We start from the raw sequence: 19527 nt of genomic DNA, 5'->3' as shown, positions 1-19527 counted from the left end.
AACATCGCCGTGGATCACTGCTGAGGAAGAACATCATTGACTGACCAATCAGAGACCAGAGCCTAAAAGAGCCGACATAATATAGCCTCCTCCAACCCCCCTAAAAAACCTAACCGTCCTTGAGACCCATCTGTCCCCCGACCACGATTCTTTGTGCTCAGCACTGACACCGGGGGGGTCAAACAGGTCACCAGGTGATGAGAGGGGAAATAAAACAAGAGAAGCCCAGAGGAACGGAACACTTAGAAAAGCTCACGCCTCATCTCCTGCTGGATGAGAATCAACGCCATTAACGCCATCAACGCCATCAACGCCACGCACCTTCAGACAAACACAAGGGCGTGCAATTGAAACTAATTCCGTTTGAAAACTCATCTATTGGCAACAGCGAGCTGGTTAATTGTCTATTACTTGGCACTGGTAGCGCTTTTCCATGACATTTAACATTGAGGAAGTTCACCTGCAGCCGGGATTCGTACCTCAAGACTCACAACTCGGTCAAAGTAATGCATGACAAAAAAGTAGGGCTGTAAAATCTAGCATTTATGTGGCAAGATGTTGGATTTTAATGGTAAAATCTGTTGTATTTTAATGGTAAAATATTTTCTCTATAGAAAATATGAGAAAATATCTAACTTTTACTGATTGAATGTGTAGTTTTTGTCGCATAATCAAGCACAGATTAAGCAAAATGTTGCATTTAAGGACCAAAATGTGGACTAATGGTTCAAATGATAGGATTGCCAGGTCTAAATGCATCATTTTAGTGACAATTTGTGGCATAAAAAATATTTTAATTATTTAATTAAATTATAATTTTTAATAATTAATTTAATAATATTTTTTAAAAAATAATTAATTAATTAATTAATTATTTAAATTATTTTACAGTGATAAAATATCCCATTTATTCATTACTGCCTTTGATGCGATGACCTACATCAACACCGGGAGGCATTCCTCGAAAGAAAGACTTTGGCAAACTCCTTGATGCCGTCAGCCTTTGCATGTTCCCGATGACGCGGGTGTCAGTCATCACAAGTTTGCACATGAAAAGGTGTAATGGGGTAATTATGTAAACAATGATTGGCAGCCTAAATAGTATCATTTCTTGCAGGAGAACCTTTGAAAAGGGTGTTGATTTGCATAAGCGCTGCCTAAGAGGCTGGATTAACACGGCGGCAGAGCAGCTGCTCTCACCGGGACGTCTTCGGGATAACTTTTACTGATTTGGTGTAATCAGTCAAAGTTTGGGGGCGGGCGGGGGGGGGGTTGGATTTTAGAAAATGTGAAAATAGGAAAACTTGGAGGAAAAAAAGTAAATCTCGACGATGACTTCTGTACGTGCAAAAGTCTTGGGTCGTCTTTAGGTGGGGTTTTTTGTTAATTTTCTTGTCATGATGACATTATTATGATTATTATTATTATTATTAACATTTGACTTCATTCGGGTAACATTTCACAAGCTTTCCTGTTTTAACTTTGTGCTATTAAAATACATTTTTCACCCTAATATTACTACTTTTTAAAAGTTTTCATCCAGAATTCAAATTTTAGAATGTACCATGGGTCAAAGCAATGCACGACAAAATGTAGGACTGTAAAATCTAGCATTTATGTGGCAAAATGTTGTATTTTAATGGTAAAATCTGTGGCAAAATGGGGCTCTATAGAAAATATTAGAAAATATTAAATATATAAAATATTAAAATAATTTTTTCCCCCTAAAATTACTACTTTTTTAAAAAAGTTTTCATCCAGAATTAAAATTTTATAATTTTTTATAACAAAAAACAGTCAACAACAGTAAATATCAAGGCTCAGTTTAGGATAGGTTTTGCCTGTGTCGAATGGATTTAGAGGTGAAAACAACATGAAAACCAGGAAGCTGTAAAACTGGAAAAGAAGTGATACCTTCACTCCTGTCCTCTGATGTCACCATGTGGAGTTCATGGAGAGCTTCCTGAGGACGAGTACAGTGGCGACATGTATGTCACATGACATCACTAATGGGCTGATGGGATTGGATCACCGGGATACGCCAGTCGAGATGCCACAACATTCAGGGAAGTTTTCTGAAAGTAAGATTCGGTCAAAAGAAAGCATCCTTTAAACACAGAGTGGATTTTTTTTTTTTTTGCGTAAAGCAAAACATGAGACCTCCCCAAGATTGAACCCCCCCCGTATCAGACCAGTAAAGTGTGTGACATATTGCCATTTGACACGTTCTTCCTTTCTTTTGGCATTTCTAATTTGAAGTAACGGAAGCAGGTGTCACTCTCCGCCGGTCCCGACTCCCCATCTGGCTTTTCATTACGGGTCGGGATTGCACCGCAGTGGGAGATAAATTGGTTATGTCTAAAGTCAAATTATATCCAGGACTTTGCAATTCACTTCACTTATCGAAGAGGCGAGCGAAATCTGTTAAAAGGCGTGTTCCAATCCGGCCCCTCGAGTAAAAGATACATTTACAAAAGAGCTAAGCGGAAAAAAAATTCCTTGGACTCGAACGCCTGAATGGAGCGTTTTACCGCCATTTATGCCGCCTTTGATGGGAAGCGGGATGTTTTCAAAATAGAACAGTCAAGTTCCTTTCTAGTAATTCTTTGACGCCTACAAAGCTGCCGTTGAATGGCGGCGACGTGACGCTGTCATTTTCTCTGTGTGCCATTCAGGCGGGAGCGCTTCCTTTTCCATTTTATCCGTGCAACTCATCTTGTGACCCAGATTGGGATGAAGAGGAACACCTCGTCTGTGTTCAGCCGGTAAAAAAGTGATGATTCATATGATTAATAATCACCTTATAGAAACATAAAGACTGGAGGTGCTGAATCAACACTTAACTCCTCAAACGAGGATGAATGACAATAGAACCAAAGTCTCCACGGCCCTCGGACTGGGTAGGATCCGCCCGGAGCTCCTTAAGGCCTGGATGCTAAGAGGGAGTCGTGGTTGATGTGTTCAAATGCTGGTGTGCCATAAAAATGTCACATTTGTCCTGAAAATGTGTTATTTTTTCACCATAAAGCTCAGTTTTGCTACTTATTATTATTATAATGTTGTACTTTACCACAAAAATTAGATTTTTATGTCTGGAAAGGCTATACTTTTTGTACATTTTGTCACTAAAATGACATTTTGCCACAAGAAGTTGGTGTTTTGACAATATAAAGTTCCGTATAACCATATATTCTGACAAAAAACAGCAACACATTGTCACAAAAATTGATGTGCCATAAAACAAAACGTCACATTTGGCTTAAAAATGTGCAATTTTGTTCCAAAAGGCTCAGGTTTGCCACAGATTGTCGCTAAAATGACATTTTGCCATAAGAAGTTGGTGTTTTGACACTATAAAGTTCCATATAACCATATATTCTGACAAAAAACAGCAACACATTGTCACAAAAATTGATGTGCCATAAAAAAAACATTACATTTGGCTTAAAAATGTGCTATTTTGTCACAAAAGGCTCAGTTTTGACACAGATTGTGACTAAAATGGCATTTTGCCATAAGAAGTTGGTGTTTTGACAATATAAAGTTCTACATAACCAAATATTCTGACAAAAAACTGCAACACATTGTCACAAAAATTGATGTGCCATAAAACAAAACGTCACATTTGGCTTAAAAATGTGCAATTTTGTTACAAAAGGCTCAGGTTTGCCACAGATTGTCACTAAAATGACATTTTGCCATAAGAAGTTGGTGTTTTGACACTATAAAGTTCCGTATAACCATATATTCTGACAAAAAACAGCAACACAATATCACAAAAATTGATGTGCCATAAAAAAAACGTTACATTTGGCTTAAAAATGTGCAATTTTGTCACAAAAGGCTCAGGTTTGCCACAGATTGTCGCTAAAATGACATTTTGCCATAATAAAGTTCCGTATAACCATATATTCTGACAAAAAACAGCAACACAATTTTTTTTTTTTTGGGTTAAAAATGTGCTATTTTGTCCCAAAAGGCCCAGGTTTGCCACAGATGGTCACTAAATGTTGCATTTTACCGCCAAAAATTGAATATTTGGGCCCAAAAATGCTAGGTTTCTTTCAAGTTTATCACTAAAACAAAACATTTTGCCACAAAAACTACCCAGCATTCAAGCCCATGATTCACCGACGCCCATCACTCATGGACTCGAGCATCTCCTGGGCCCAAGTGGAGGAAAGCTGCCAGCCGACGTACTCTTCATGACGCACGACCCGCTCATGCTAGCAGCCTACAATGAGTTGTGGGGCTCGGCGCTCCCTGAAAGGCTTCACTAAAACACGGAAGTAGCGCCTGGGGTTGGCGAAAGACAAGAGCGAGCGTCGATGGCGAGATCCGTGGGACTTCCAGCAGAGGAATGCTTTCTGCTGGGCCAAAACCGAAGCTCCACCTCCAACCTGTCATCTATTGTCAGAGCCCGGGCAGCCTATTGATAGGGCGCATCGATTTCCTGATTAATGGACCTCTCCGCCATTGGTGTTTACCGCTGCCGACATCATTTTAATGTGTGCGTGATCGATAGCTCCATCAGCGCTAAGAATATCCTGCCGTCAAGCTACGGGGGTTTTTGTGTGGCCCGTGTTCCCGTCACAATGATCATGGGGAGATGCAAAAGGCCACAGCGTTTCCACTCTTATTATTTATGCAAAGGGAATTGAACTTGAACTTTTGAGCTTAGCGTCCACACAAATCAGTCAAATTTGATTACAGGATGTTTTTTCCTCATATTATTTGTTAATATTTTTGATTATTCTCTTAAATCTCAATTTCTGCTGAATATTTTTGAAAATATATTTGGTAAATATATTTCTAATTTTGCCTTTATTCCTTGCTACCCATGTTACTCCCAAATCCAAATCCATCAGTCAAATCTTATTAATGTTCCTCCCAGGCTAGGATCCTGCTTTATTTCTTCACACCCACTTTTTTCCACACTTAAAACCAAGCGTGTTTATGCTTCCATCCTTTCATTGGGGTTTTAAGCCCAGCAAATGAAAAGGTTCTTTATGGACGGAGCCAATAGCGGGACGCCAAGTCGGCGGGGAGCTTTTCAAGCATAAAGCGACGCTCCCTTGAAGCTGCCAGGGTTGTTGAGCTGACTATTCATGGAGGCCTGGGCCTGAGGACATTCGTCTGAACGGCTCTCATCCCTGGATTGTGGAGAGGAGGGATGCTGACTGCATGGCGGAAAGCTTCCAGAGCGGGGCGGGGCGTGGGGGTTTGGGCAGCAAAGACACAAAAAAGGGACTGGCCCGTTGCGATATCACCCTGCACCATCTGGTTCTGTACGTCCACACATAAAATAACTACAGTATTATGATGTGTGTTTGAGGTACCATGATGATGCAAATACATAATCATAACCATGAGCAGGCACATCAACAGCTACTGCAGGTCAGAGGTCAACAAGGGGCCTACTGGCTCATTCCAAATGTCCACAGATCTCATGAGCTAAAATTGCAATTCCGGTGAGGCCTTCATTTGAAGCCTCGCCCCAACCTTCTTTGGTTCCGTTCCAAAAGTACAGTCGGTTCTGCCGAAGTCATTGATTGGCCGTGTCAAGCGGCGAGCATGCAAAGAGAGCTTGAGAAAAGATCTATATTCTCCATTAGGAGGAATTTCTGGTCTGATCATTTGCTGAGTAAACACGGAGTCCTTCCAAGGAGCCCATTAAAAAAAAAGAACTCCCAAATGCAAAGAGTTTTACAGGCAAAAAATATGCAAATGTACTGTACTTCGTTCTTAGTTAACGCCAATGCATTTAGAAAGACGGACCACGCTATAAACGTTCTCCTTTTTTTGATCTAATGGCTCCATGACATGCTTTATAGGCCATAATTATCGGCGGATTATTGCGTGCCTCCGCTGTTCTACTGGAAGTCTGGGGTGTCGACAAGCACAGTCAGCTCTTTCCGCTCCACGTCTCTGAATCACGACTTCATTGGTTGTTAAGTGGAGCATATGGATCGCCTCCCGTCACAAAATACAGAGTCTGGCAAAAAAAAAAAAAAAACAGTGACATGTGCAAGCTGGTAAAAACATTTACACACGCCAAGCAGCGATACCAACCATACCAAATGACAGCAGATATGCACGGCTGTAGGCAACCGCAGTCATATTTCCGTGGATAATGTCGGAGAACGTTTTTCTGTTGTACGTATTCAAGGTTGATCCTCCGCAGTGGGGGCCATTAGTAACAACCTTTCAGCAGGACTGATTGGAAGAAGCGGTGCTCTGCATATCAACAGGAAGTAGAATCCCCCGAGGGGGGTAGTCTGGTGGCAAAAGGTGTGGAGGCAAGCTGACCGAGGGGGGGGGGGGGGCGCAAAATGAATGAGACGAGACGACAGGAAGAGGTAAAACAAGATAAAGGACGTTGATGATAATTAAGACGTAATCTATTTTTTTTTTGTCTAACAAGGGTAAAGGGAGAGTGGGCGTGGAACTCCGAAATAATCAGAAGTGACCCCCCCACAAATTTGTTAATGACTATATTACATTTTGTGTGCATGGATAGCACATTGGAAACAAGAAGCTATTATTTTATTTTCAAATTATACAGTTACAAATTTGTTTGTCCCACAGTCCTTGAACGCACCATCTGACCAGCTAGATGACTATACCGTATTTTTCATATTTGGTCCCAAATGCTGATGTTGGAATACATAAGGGTAAGGTTACTGAGTGAATGTAAATATTTGTCCGATTCACATCACAGTTAATTCAACTAATTAATTAGTTAATTTTGCAATTGTGTGCCATTTCCGGTGTCTCTATTATCAATGATTACAAGATTACAAGATCTCATGTCATAAGATTCAAATGTAACAAGAAAAATTGTGGCCGCTAGGTTTTGGATGACAAAGAACGATTTAATTAATCACACAATAAATGAAAATTAACTCGATTTTGACGGCCTGTTTTCCTTGTCTTACGCCCCAGACAGGAAGAGGGTTCACTCTGGTTTTAGCAAGTTCTCAGTGGGCAGAGGCGGGGCCCCTTGCATACACACAGAGTGCAGAAGACTAATGTAGTAGAAATTAATTATATTGCAATATATTGTCACTTTATCTAAAAAAATCCAAACACTGACACTAAAGATTGAATTTAATATCTGTATATCTTTTAACCTCGTGCAGCCGCCATGTCCGTAATGAAGCTTGGTCTAAGTAAGTTTGGCTGGATGGAATGAAAGTGCTGATTCTTCCAGGGTCGACCCCCGGGGCCCGCCTGCCCACGGATGTCAAATCCTGAGGTAACGCTCACACGTATTAACGCCGCCCCGCCGCGCTATAGGAGGCATCGATTCAAAGCCGGAGAAGATGTCGGTGGGAAGGGAGTCACGAGTCACCGAGGTTAATACTTTGCTTTGTGTCCGTGGAAGGACCCGCGACCGGCGTGTACAGTACACGCGTCTGAGCACGCTTTGTACTCTCTGGACCCGACCGGAGCCGCCACGCTCGCTTTACAACACTTTGCATCGGAGTGCATCGCTACCGTAGATGACAAACCCGAGCTAAAAAGACCCCCCCCGCCCCCTCACGCTCTCAGCCACTGCAAAGCAGGGCGCTGACAGGCAGAATGAATTGACATGCCTCCAACAGGTTGTTCTCTAATAACATATCGATCCGACAGGCCTGATATGCAAAGCATCTGCCAGCGTGTGTTCCCGGCGAGGTGAGACGAATGCCCTCGGAATACTTTCAGCCCGGCCGTGTTGATTAAAGGCGGTATTAGAGTCGTGATGGCGTGGAGAGACTGTCGGGCCTTTGCACGCTGAACCATGCCGGAGCATGTCTTCATTAGCCGATAACATATTCCACGGGCAGCGGCAGCGGTGACATATTCACACAGGATGTCCATAAATTACCAGAAATCAATGGCCAGCTTCTTGTTTTCTGCTTTGTCATTGATCTCTTGAATTCAATCCAAAGAAAATGTTTTCTTTTTCACATTAGATGCATGTTGGATGTTTAAGTATCGCAGATGTGCGGGTCCTCATGAAGGTTACCGCTAAGTTCCGCATCAAGTCACTCACACTGTACACAAAACATAAAAATAGTCATAAAAACAATAAGCACAGGAATGACAATAAAAATTGAGTTTTGGCTCATTTTTGTTTTGGGTATAAAGCACCGATTCTCAAATAGTGGAGCTGGGACCCCTGGGGAACTGAGAAACACCTGCAATAGCAAAACATTTAATGTATAATTCAGCTATTATTAATAATATTATACATGACTAACATTTTAATGTTACACTCATTTCATAAAAAAAATCATAAAACTGTTTTTTCAAATCATTGGCATGGTTGCCCCTATTTGTACATGTGTTGTGTTTGAATTAAATTATTATAATGGTTTTATTTCATTTGAATATGCATCAGATGACAATTGAGTGCATCCCATAATCAGTTCCCAGTTCCACATGTCCAAAAGGAGTAGGAAGAAGCAAAGCTTATTAAATCCTACCCCTCCATCTGGTACTTTTACAATCACTAACTGTTACATTTGTTCACTTCCTGCTTTCCTAATATAGTTTAAAGTAATTTTTTTTACAATCAGTAACTGTTACATTTGTTCACTTCCTGCTTTCCATAATACAGTTTAAGGGTTTTTTTTTGTTTTTTTTAATATTGCACCTCGTACCGAAGTACAATTCAATGAGGTGAATTATGTAATGCGGGAACCTGTTTTTGAACACAATGTTACACTGTACAAATAAACTTGCAATTAATGATGAGGTAAGTCAGTTCATTAAGGCAGGCTTACAATCTAACCTTTATATAGTACGTATATATATATATATATATATATATATATACACACACACAGTATATGCACTCACACAGGTGCACACAAACACACAGTACCTGTCTTTTTTTCTCCCTTTTGTGTTGTCTGACAATACACTTCCCTTCTCCTTGAGCACCAGAAGGAAAAAAAGGCTAAAATATGCCAAGTGGTCCATGAAAACTAGTAGTGACAAGGACATTCTTTTACTCAAGCAGCGTCCCTCAAAAAGGTCAGACAAGACATTCTACTTAAAACAAACCCAAAATTGATGCGGGTGAGGGAAGATTTCAGGGGGGAGTTTTGTTTGGGTAAACTTGAGTGACACCGTGTCGTCAGCTTTGTTATCTGGGACGAAGGTGAAGGAGTTTGCACCCAAATGCATCACAAATGTTAAAATATACAAACATTGGAGCGCTGATAAAACACGGAAGTACACACATTCATGTCAGTTGGTGTACCATAGGTCGGTTATCTTCATTTTTTACACGTGATAGTACAGGTAAAAAAAAAAGAACATCAACAATGTGTGAGTCTACATTATGTCTTATTTGTTGCTTTTATTGTAATGGTAATGGTTTAATTTCATTTGAACATGCATCAGATTACAATTGAGTACATCCCATAATCAGTTCCCAGTTCCACATGTCCAAAAGGAGTAGGAAGAAGCAAAGCTTATTAAATCCTACCCCTCCATCTGGTACTTTTACAATCAGTAACTGTTACATTTGTTCACTTCCTGCTTTCCATAATACGGTTTAAGTTTTTTTTTTGTTTTTTTCTTTAAATAATGTTTGTTCACTTCCTGCTTTCTATAATACGGTTTAAGTTTTTTTTTTTGTTTTTTTTTTAATAATGTACCTCGTACCGAAGTACGAGGTGATATGACCATACAATGGGTACCATAGTAACTGTCAATATGTCTACTAAATTGTGTAATAAGAGTATAAAGGTGACTATAGGGGTGCTATTCCATGCTTCATTCCCAACTATTGTGTGGACGCATATTTATTTCATCCATTCATCTTCTATACCACTTATGCTCACTCTATGCTGGAGCCTATCCCAGCTGCAGCCAATAGAGGCGCTGTCCAAATGTCCGAGCAGGTCAAACTAAAAACCGAGTCACCATTGAATTCCAATGATCTTTCTTGTCAAGACGGCTTTTCCCTTTTGAAATTGGTCAGACGCAATTTGTCCTCGGAGCAACTCTAAATGAGGCGTGACTCAAATAGTCGTGTTTCCAGTTCTGCGTTTGTGCGGCTGTGATGACAAAAAGAGCAAGCGAGCAATCTGCTCCTGCTGGCTAGTTTACAAAGATACTAATTAAAAGTCTGTCCAGTGTGTAGTTTTCCCAAACAACTCTTATTGAAGAAGAGAGCTGGGAGCCCTCTGTGTTACATTTTGATGTCTTCATCATTGTAATTGCTGGTTGAGTTTCCCTTGCATTATTGATGAGACCATACGGTGAAAAGCAACCAAACAATATGAATGCTAAACCAATGCCCTCTGGTGTGTTGGGCTGACACAGGCCTTCACTTGTCATAGCTCCAACTTACGTATGCGACTTCTAGGCGGATTAAAACCAAATGCCTTTGGGGGGTTTTATTGTTTCTGATGGGCCACGAGAGCAGGGGGGCAATTGTATGTGCATTTCTGCTCTCCTTTGTGTCACACTCTAAAGGGCATTTCATGTACACAATCTTGCATTAAACAGGGTGGAAGTCATTCACAGACTCGTATCGTGGTTTTGCTAAGGTAGGTGGAATTAGGCAACAAGCCAAAGCATCAAAAGCTTGTGCAGAAATTCTGCAGAATTCCCAAGGGCGGAAGATGCGGGAAATCCCAGCAAAAGGCCAGTGAATAGCAAACAATGAGTAATGGATATGCACATTATAATGTAACAGCCCCCCCCCCAACACTACTGCTGGCTTGACAACGTCGTTGTCCACTGATTTTGGATCAACATTTGCAGTCCTAAATATGCCTCACAGACAAAATACAGTATATAGCTACTAAAAAACAGCCTATTTTTCAAGAAAAAAAGTGACAAAGAAACTTTTTTTTTTGTGACGTTAAACCATAAAACAAAACAGTGCACCAAAGTGTGACGTTTTTCACCCAATTTGGTCAAGGGTACGTTCGGGTGATATATTGGCTAGTGATATCTACATTCTAATCAAAAGGAACAAGAGGAAAACGATCATTGCAGTCATTACAAATGTAGATTATACTAAAGTTTTATTTTTTTATTAGATTTATTTATTATTTCAAGAAAAAAACTGACTAAGAAACTTTTTTTTTAAAACTAAGAAACATAAAAATCCTAAAAATGAAGGGAATTTGTGCATTGCAAGCAATGTACATTGACGCAAATACAACCCAATACTTGGGCCCACTGCCAGTTAAGGTGCTGCTCAGGATTTAAAGGCAGAAACTTTTCATGCATATTGAGAAGCCAGCTTCCACTTCACACATGATCAGGCCCAAAAATAGCAGCAAAACCCACTTGAGAAAGTCCTATTTATGTGGAACACTGGGTTAAAGCCGATTGATAATTGTTTATGCCTTTGGCGGTGATGAATATGTGTATTTTAGGAAAATTCACCAGAGCCGGAACTCCAAAGAGAAATAGGAGTGTTAACCAGCGTGCAGAGGTGGGTGGCAATAACAGCCTGTTTGGAAAAACACACTGTGCTCCCTCCCCCCTTCCAGCTGCTCTGCAGGGGGCCGAGGACGGGGACGGCTTGAAGTGTGATGCTGCTGAAAGAGAAATGTCAGAATGACTGCATAAATAACAACTAGAGTTCGGTTCCTGTTAATGATTTCCACACGGAATGGCGGATTCCCAAAAGACACGGGATCAAATGTGAAGCGCCGTATCGCATCACCATTCCCAACCCCAACAGCGCTGGAGACAAGGTTCATATATTTGTTACACAGATTAGAGTATTTACTCTTCGGATGGTTCCATGTCGGTGCGGTGCCTCTCGGTGCCGACACGACGTTGTGTAGCCCACAGACAAATAACTATTGAATCACCACAACTTCCAGTGGGTAACCGTATCCGCCCTTCTATCAATAGCACGGTCTTGGACCAACCTCAAAGGTCACGAGTTGACTCCAAACATCTTGGCCCCCTTAGGCCTTAGTCATAACTTTAGACCGAGCCTCCATGAAAATGGATACCGAGCCATGATCAATGCCTCTTCAGAGTGCCACCACCCAGAAGAGAGCCAAACCACATGTGGGCGTCCTGCTGCCTGCCCCCGATCCATAACGCTCCCTTTCTGTATTTACAGCAAATGAAACATTCTGGCGGAAGCACTGCCGCCATCGATTGGCTGGTGGGAACGCTATTTGGAATGTCATTTCATAAATGAAACCACATTATGAAATAGCAATAAGCTAGTGGAGTTGGTGGTCAAATTGAATATGACGTGATGAATACTTTTCCAGGTGGATCCACGGATGTTCCTACCCACGTTTATGGTCTTGGAGGTTTGACTTGGGACTGAAAGGACAAGGATTGAAACCAGTTTCTTCTATCGGGTGAGGAGCACTGTCATCCGGGTAGATCTGGTTAGGATGCCTCACTGGAGGGGGGTTCAGGGCACGTGCAAACACTAGGTGTCCACGATGAGACCCTGGACACGTTAGACTGTTTTATGATGTTCATTTTTGGGCTTTTGGAGGTCGGGCAGGGCAGCAGCCTAGGATGAGGGGTCCAGACCTCCCCGTTTCCCCGTTTCCCCGTCTCCCCGTGTCCAGCTCTTCCCATGGCATCCTGAAGTGATCCCAGTAGGGAAACAATCTGCTCTGGGTGTTCCCCTGGGCCTCCTACTCGTTGGACATTCCCTAGGGAGGTATCACCTCATCTGGTTCCTCCCAGCGCAGAGGAGAAGTAGCTCTACTCCGAGTTTCTCCCACATGACAGCCATTCCCACCTTATCTCATTTCAGCAGCTTGCACCCGGAATCTTGTCTTGTCAGTCAGAACCACAAGTTGATGACCACAGCGGAAGAAGATCCATGGATGGATGGTGAAGACCCTTGGGAGACGTTATGAAGTGCAAACGTTAATTAATAAGAGATGATCAACTGTGGGGACATAGTTGTGCTTTTCCACAATCCAGCTTCCTGATGTGCCGTGAGATTGACCGGACCAGTCCAGGACCGACCCTGTTCACCCGAAGTCACCTGGGATAGATCCACCTGCTCCCCTAATGACACCAAGCAGGAAATTAAATGGATGGAAGGCAAGGACAACGTGTGGGTCAGCAAACGTTTAGTATTCCGACTGCACACGAAGAGCCAGATTCCGCATGCTGAAGCTGTTAGGGAACGTCGGCGCCACTTGGGTGACCGGTACCTGTAGCCAAGCATTTCTTTGGAGGTAGAAAGGTGGTCGACTCGGGAAAATTTGATTAGTCACCGCTGACAACGCAGAGACAAGGAAATTACTTTGGTGTGCATATCATTGAAGAGAAATCGATATGATGAATGCGGTGGGAGCCGCGGCTATTTATTGCGGCGAGGCAACTTGTGCCGGCATCCTGTTATTGTATATTATCACACTTTGCCCCCCCCCCCCCACAAGAACGCCTGATCTCACACTTGTCTACTCGTTACAGGATTGGAATTACAAGAACATATGAATACTGTATATGTCCTGCTAGCCGAGATCATGAAGATGTCATAAAGTCAAGAAGATGATCAAAGCCGAAAGCCCGACCAACGGATCCGGGTAAAACCAACAGATGATTCTGGACAAACCGAAACCTACCCAAAATATTCAAAAAAATATTTAGTCCTCTTTTAAATAAACAGTGACCGATTGTCCACCACAACGGACAATACAAACAACCCCAAATTGCCGTCATCATAAAGGCCATCAAGCAGACGCCGATGGACCGTTGTTACCGTAAGTCGCCACGGGTTACCCAGCAACATAAAACATCTGATGCCTTCCTGATGGTCCTTTTGTAAAATACACTTCCTTCCACCGTCTGAGACTGTCGACGAGATGCCAGATCTTGTTATTGGAAAAGGGAAAGAGTTCATCCTAAAGATTAATTGGTTTTCGGAAGAAAGGAGCCGTGTTTCTGAGCTTGAGGTATGACATTTTCAGCCAACGAGGGAGTGAACTTCATTATAAAGATTTATGAAAGTATTCCAGACTATTCTTTCCGCCGCTTCCTATTATTAACGTAATATTAAAAAGAAAATTGAATTAAGTGGTGCATTATTCTCCTTAATTATAAAGGCCATTTTAGCCCTTTTATAAAAGGTGACGATGCTATTGCTGAGAAATGAGAGCAAAACAGCAAGGGTACCTGAACCCACCGATACAGTTCTAGTTCGAGTCCCACCAAGGAAATTGGTATTATAGAGGCGTCTTGTTTGTTTCTCTAAAAGCCAACTCTGGCCATTAGCACACCGGAGACTTATTGATCCGCTATCGACTGCTCACTGGGAAAGTCTGCTGATTTATACATCGTGCTTTTCCCAAGCCGGCAACATCCAAGCATTCGGATCGCCCAGTTCCATGGATGTGTGTTGGACTTTTCACAGTCCGGGACATTCGCTTCCGTCTGTCTGATGTTTCGACATCTGACATACAAAAAGTGACGTAGCGCCTTGTCCCCAGGGATGCATGCGGCTGCTTGGGAATGCTTTCGGAACGGTGAACTATTCCATCAGCCACACAGCAACAGCGGTCTGGGTGGGGATGGGCTGATCCCAACCAGTATTAGTATCTTTACTGTCTTTATCGGAATTTGATGATTTTGTAAGAATTAGTTGAATTAGTTGGGAAAAAAAGCTGTAATTTGTAATGATTTTATGTTCTTATGGAATAATCTTAATTCTTTTGCACTTTCAATTACCTCGTGTACGAATGGTGTTCTATAAATAAACTTGTATTGCCTAATTTCACAACTAAAGACTTATTTTAAAGAGACAAAAAGTTCAATTTTAGGAGAATAAACTCATAATATTACAGATGGAATATTGGAATATATATCAATCATGCAGCTCCATCACCTGAGGACAGGAGACCATGGAGAAGAGTACAAGATGGAATGAATAGAAGAAGTCGTTGCACCATGTGACATGGTGTATCGTATGTTGTCATTTGCATGCTCACATTCTCACGCCCACACACACACACAGACACACACACACACACACACCAACCCTGACACACATGCTAGGCGGTTCATTTCTCCAGTTACAAAGATAGTGTTATTGATGTGATGGGTCACATTGCAATTTGGAGGCAATTAAAAGGTAATGAATGTGCTCAAATGAAACCTATGCCTGGAGGGCAGCGCCGTGATGTGTGTGTGTGCGCGCATGTGTGTGTGTGATGTGTGTGTGTGTGCGGTTTCAAGGTAGAATGAACTACAACTAAAGTTGTTTTGCTCATTTCAAAGCTACTACAGGAAGAACCACTGTGTTTGCCGCATCCCACCATTTAGCCCCCCCCCTGCTTGGACTTACGGTACCGGGACAGACCTGCCAACATGGATGCATGTTTGGCATTCTGCAAGTCCTCCACATACTTCTACCCTGGTTCAAATATCTTTGTGTGTCTGGGCATGTGAGTCTGCCCTTCACTGTCTCTAGGATCGAACATTTTAGCAGGAATAGTTAGACATTTTGTCATTATTATTATTTTTTTTTAGTCTTAAACATACATAGTACAACAAAGTGAAAGTGATCATAACGTTTTTTTTATGCTGAACAATGTTGGTGCCAGCGACTCAAACGGTGGTTTCTGTCCCCTAAGGGGGACATGACAGGAAATAACCATGGAGAACCATGTCTCCTTGCAGGATACCACCTTTTTAACGTCAGATTTGTCACCCCTGAGCTTTGGCTAGCAGATATTTCCTCCGTATTTAGTCCTTTAACATGACATCACATTTGCAGCAGCGTTTTATTGTCGCCGTTACAAAACCGGCGATCCCTGTCATGTATTTGCAGTGCGGCTAACAACCGAAGAGACGATGGAAGAATGTTTTATGGCTTGTTCATCCACCCCCCCCCCCCCCAGGAGACAATGCCTGCCAGCGCTCAGGAAAGACTGAGGAGCAGTTGTACACATTTTCATGTTCATTAGATCTGCCTAACCTTAGAAACCTAACCAGGCATTACTTCCTAACAGCTCTCCTAGGTGTTTTTAATTAGAGAGGATTCCTCGTTATGTGAGGCAGATGGCCCAATCCTCGATCTTTTGTTCAAGTCCCACTAATTAGGATTCTCACAGAAGACGCGTCCAACCAGAATCCTTAATCAGGGAGACTGCTTAGCCAAGTAATAAGAAACCTGATGTGCCTCCACAACAGTGCTCACCTTGAAACTTAAAAATAGAAGCCCGTCACTTTTCCAGGACGTGCTTTGTTTTTGTGGAGCTTGAGAGAACGTAACGTTTTTCCCTGTGACATACGGCTTAAAACAGATTAGTCATAAGCGCCTATCTAGAAGTCATCGGGTAAATAAACTAGAGTCTGGAAAGGAAAGCGATACACGGGAGAATTGATGGCTGGCTTCTGCGGGGACGGAAACGCCCGACACATGAAACGTCACACATGTCACTCTTTTCTGCGCCTTCCAGCACTTTGAAAGACAAAGATATGGAAAAGTTCTCATCCCAGCCCAGATACCTCCTTCTGAACATGCACAGATGGCAAACAAATCTCATGTTGGCTTCCGCGCTGAAAAAGGGGTCTGACAAAAAATGATTCCGCCTCTGGGTCTCGGTACTAATCATGAATAAATACTCTTCTATTGGCTTCTATTCATGTATCATTTTATTCTGGAAATAATATAACCAATACAGCCTCATGTTGTGTTTGGAAGCCCACTTATGAATGGACCTTGCTCATTTATCAAGAATAACCTCCACAAATATTCCAATATGGCTGAGGCCCTGCTCTCACGGGAACGGTCTTGGGTTTAAAATAATACGAAATAAAAGGTGTCCCCATCAGTAAATAGGCACGCCCACATGAGGATCACCGGGTTTCGAATACAAGGTTTTTAGGTCAGGGGTGTCCACACTGGAAAATGAAAGGAGACAAGGGCCACTCATGTTTTCCATGCAAAGACGTTATGTACTGTACATATTTCATTAAAAAATGTTCTGATATGGAAACGTTTTAGCTGTTTTTTATTTTACAAATATTTGGAAAATTATAATATTATAACTTTGTTTCTCATGTCAAAGTTTTTTCCTATACTATACGCTACCTTTCATAATGAAAAGTTAACTTGTTAGCTTATGGGTCATTTGCCCAGGGCCGCCCAAACACGCCACTCGCCCCAGCCACTCCAGTCGACGCAGTCACGGAGAGATCAAACCTTTCCATTTCCGTTTGCTGGCTTTTATTTGCCAAAGAGTAACTGCAGTTGTCCTCAGCCGTGGGATTTCTCAGCCCGACTTTGCCTCCAATCATCACTCCCTCACGTCTCGGCCACCCTCTCAGCCGGGATCTCCTCTGGAAACACACTCCACAGCCCCCGGCTTCCACTTCATCCACACCAAATTGCTGCTTTAGCTTTGACGCGACCATCTTGTTGTTCTAGTCAGCCCTTCATTTAAACGCAAGCTGTGGTTTTCTTCTATTGTGGAGGAAATGTGAAGCACTGAAGCAGAAAAAGTGGGCGCCTCCAAATCTGAACGTTGCTGGTTCGATCCTCGTTTGGATATTGAGGCAGATCTGGAGCAAAATAATGCTTACACATCGACCCGCAAGGTATGCTGGGTAACCTTGCAGTAGCTCCTCTTCTCTACACGCTCATTAAAAACAAACCTGTTATTTTGAACCGCCATTAAGTCAAATATTTTGGAGAAATGAGTTGAAAACCTCCCGTAATTGGGGATTATTAAATGCTGATGGTGTAATCCCGCGCTGCGGTAGACCTGCATACCTGAACCGTCGCTACCGTGGAGTATTGCAAAGCACGGAATTAATTAAAGTCTAATATAGTCTTGTCTGGAGAAAGTGGCAGTCTGAAGGGTTGTTAAAAGCAAATCAAGACCGCGGCCTCCTCCCGGACCTAAGAAAACACTTCTTAACTGTAAAGTGCAATTAAACCAGCGAGCGGGATAACCTGGTAGCAAAGGTCTGGGGGGAAATCACCAGTGAAGGCTCAACTTTTCCCACTCATATCTCCGTTATTCGACAGTGCTGACAGCTAAACGGTTTCGGCTTTGAATAACTTAGAGGGGTACAAGCGTTTAGTCATGGAGACTGACGTTTTTAATTTATGAGGGCATTTTATCATCAGATGCTACTTAGCCCAATGGCACTTTATCAGTGACTGGGTGTTGTGGCGTGGATGCTCGTCCATTGGGAAGCCGATCCGTTTATTTGCTCACATACGTATGAATATGAGGACGATACTGACCGGTTCATCTATTTTTGTTTAGATGTATGATATCCAGACGCCTGACAAGGCGACAGATCCATTCCTAAATAAAAGTTGGATAAATCCAATGTTCCATTCTCATCCAGCCATTTCGCGAGAGGCTCAAGCGGTCTTATGTTGTGATTTTCTTTGCTTCTATCCGACTGATTCGTGCGGCTCAAGCGCTCCTCCTCCAGATTACAAGTTCAAGGGAGAAACTTGTCTTTTTGGAAGCAGTTGGCGCTGCAGCTCAGTTGATTCCGAACGGGAAGGACTTTGATCAAACAAGCTAAGGAAAGATAACGGAGAAGATCCGACACTTTAGTGTGACCAAGGCGGGAAATTATAAATATGATATATCAATACCCAAATGGAAAATTGGTCTTGTTGAATATTTTTACACACTGCTTTTGTCCAGTTGGTTGGTCGACTGTATCAAAGGACAATCTGCTGCTAGCTCCAAAATAGACAAGTTCTAATGAGAGTTACAATTTCATTAAACTGGCATCGAAGGAGACAAATCAAAACAACCTGAACAAACGGCTTTGAGGGAAATACTGTATATTACTGTATATTTTTGCTCACTTGCAAGGTAATCTCCTCACCATGACTCGGAAGGAGGAGTTCTTCTGAACAGGAAATATCTATGACCCAAGAAGGGGAGACAGGATTAGAATAAATATGGATGAGAAATTACAATACCATGGAAAACTGCTCATAAAATTTGTCTGTGTGAAATTTGTGCAGATTTTCCATTGTTGCTGTTTTTACATTTTTTTAAATTATAATTTTAGAATTTGCAATGGGCCAATAAAAGACAGCCACGGTCCGCAAACGGCCCCTGGACTGCAGTTTGGCCACCCTGCTGTAACCCATCCCATATTCCACAATGTTACCATTGTTTGTTTGTTTTGCCCAAGCTTAGCCGGTCTTGGTCTGATGTAATTACCCCCCCCCCAAAAAAAAAAGAAAAGTTGACGTGCCGCAGAGCCGGAGGGGAGTTCTGTTCTTGGTTTAGGGAATATCCTTCAATCAAGCATTTGATTGATTGCTTTGCCACTGCAGTCTGACTGTCAGTCACATCTTCATCTCGCTCGGTGAGACCCCCAGACTCCGAGCCTTTGTAAATATAAATATTAATGGCAGCTCGCGGCAGCTCTTTTACTTTGGTAACTTTCCAGCGCCCCCCCCCAAATTGACTGCTGCCATTCAGTCAACAGGCTATTGTACAGTAATTCATGCTGATTCACCAAGGGGGGGGTCTTACATGGATGGTTGGTGGCAATCGCTTCTGGAACTACGACACAGCAATTTCA

General features: G+C 42.3%; 1 long non-coding RNA gene across 1 annotated transcript in view; it reads right to left on the bottom strand.

Moving 5' to 3' along the window:
• Positions 1-1790: 1790 nt before the first annotated feature.
• Positions 1791-19527, bottom strand: part of LOC144898460 (uncharacterized) — a 30274-nt gene continuing 12537 nt past the window's right edge. Inside the window, exon 7 of the long non-coding RNA XR_013627333.1 lies at positions 1791-2075. This is a non-coding gene — a long non-coding RNA (uncharacterized LOC144898460). The remainder of the gene's footprint in view (positions 2076-19527) is intronic.

This window comes from Doryrhamphus excisus, linkage group LG5 (genome assembly GCF_037039965.1).
Source record: "Doryrhamphus excisus strain RoL-2023G ecotype Guam linkage group LG5, RoL_Dexc_Guam_v1.1, whole genome shotgun sequence".
Taxonomy (NCBI): Eukaryota; Metazoa; Chordata; class Actinopteri; order Syngnathiformes; family Syngnathidae; genus Doryrhamphus; species Doryrhamphus excisus.
Note: the sequence above shows the minus strand (reverse complement) of the source record. Positions and strands in the feature narration are given on the sequence as shown.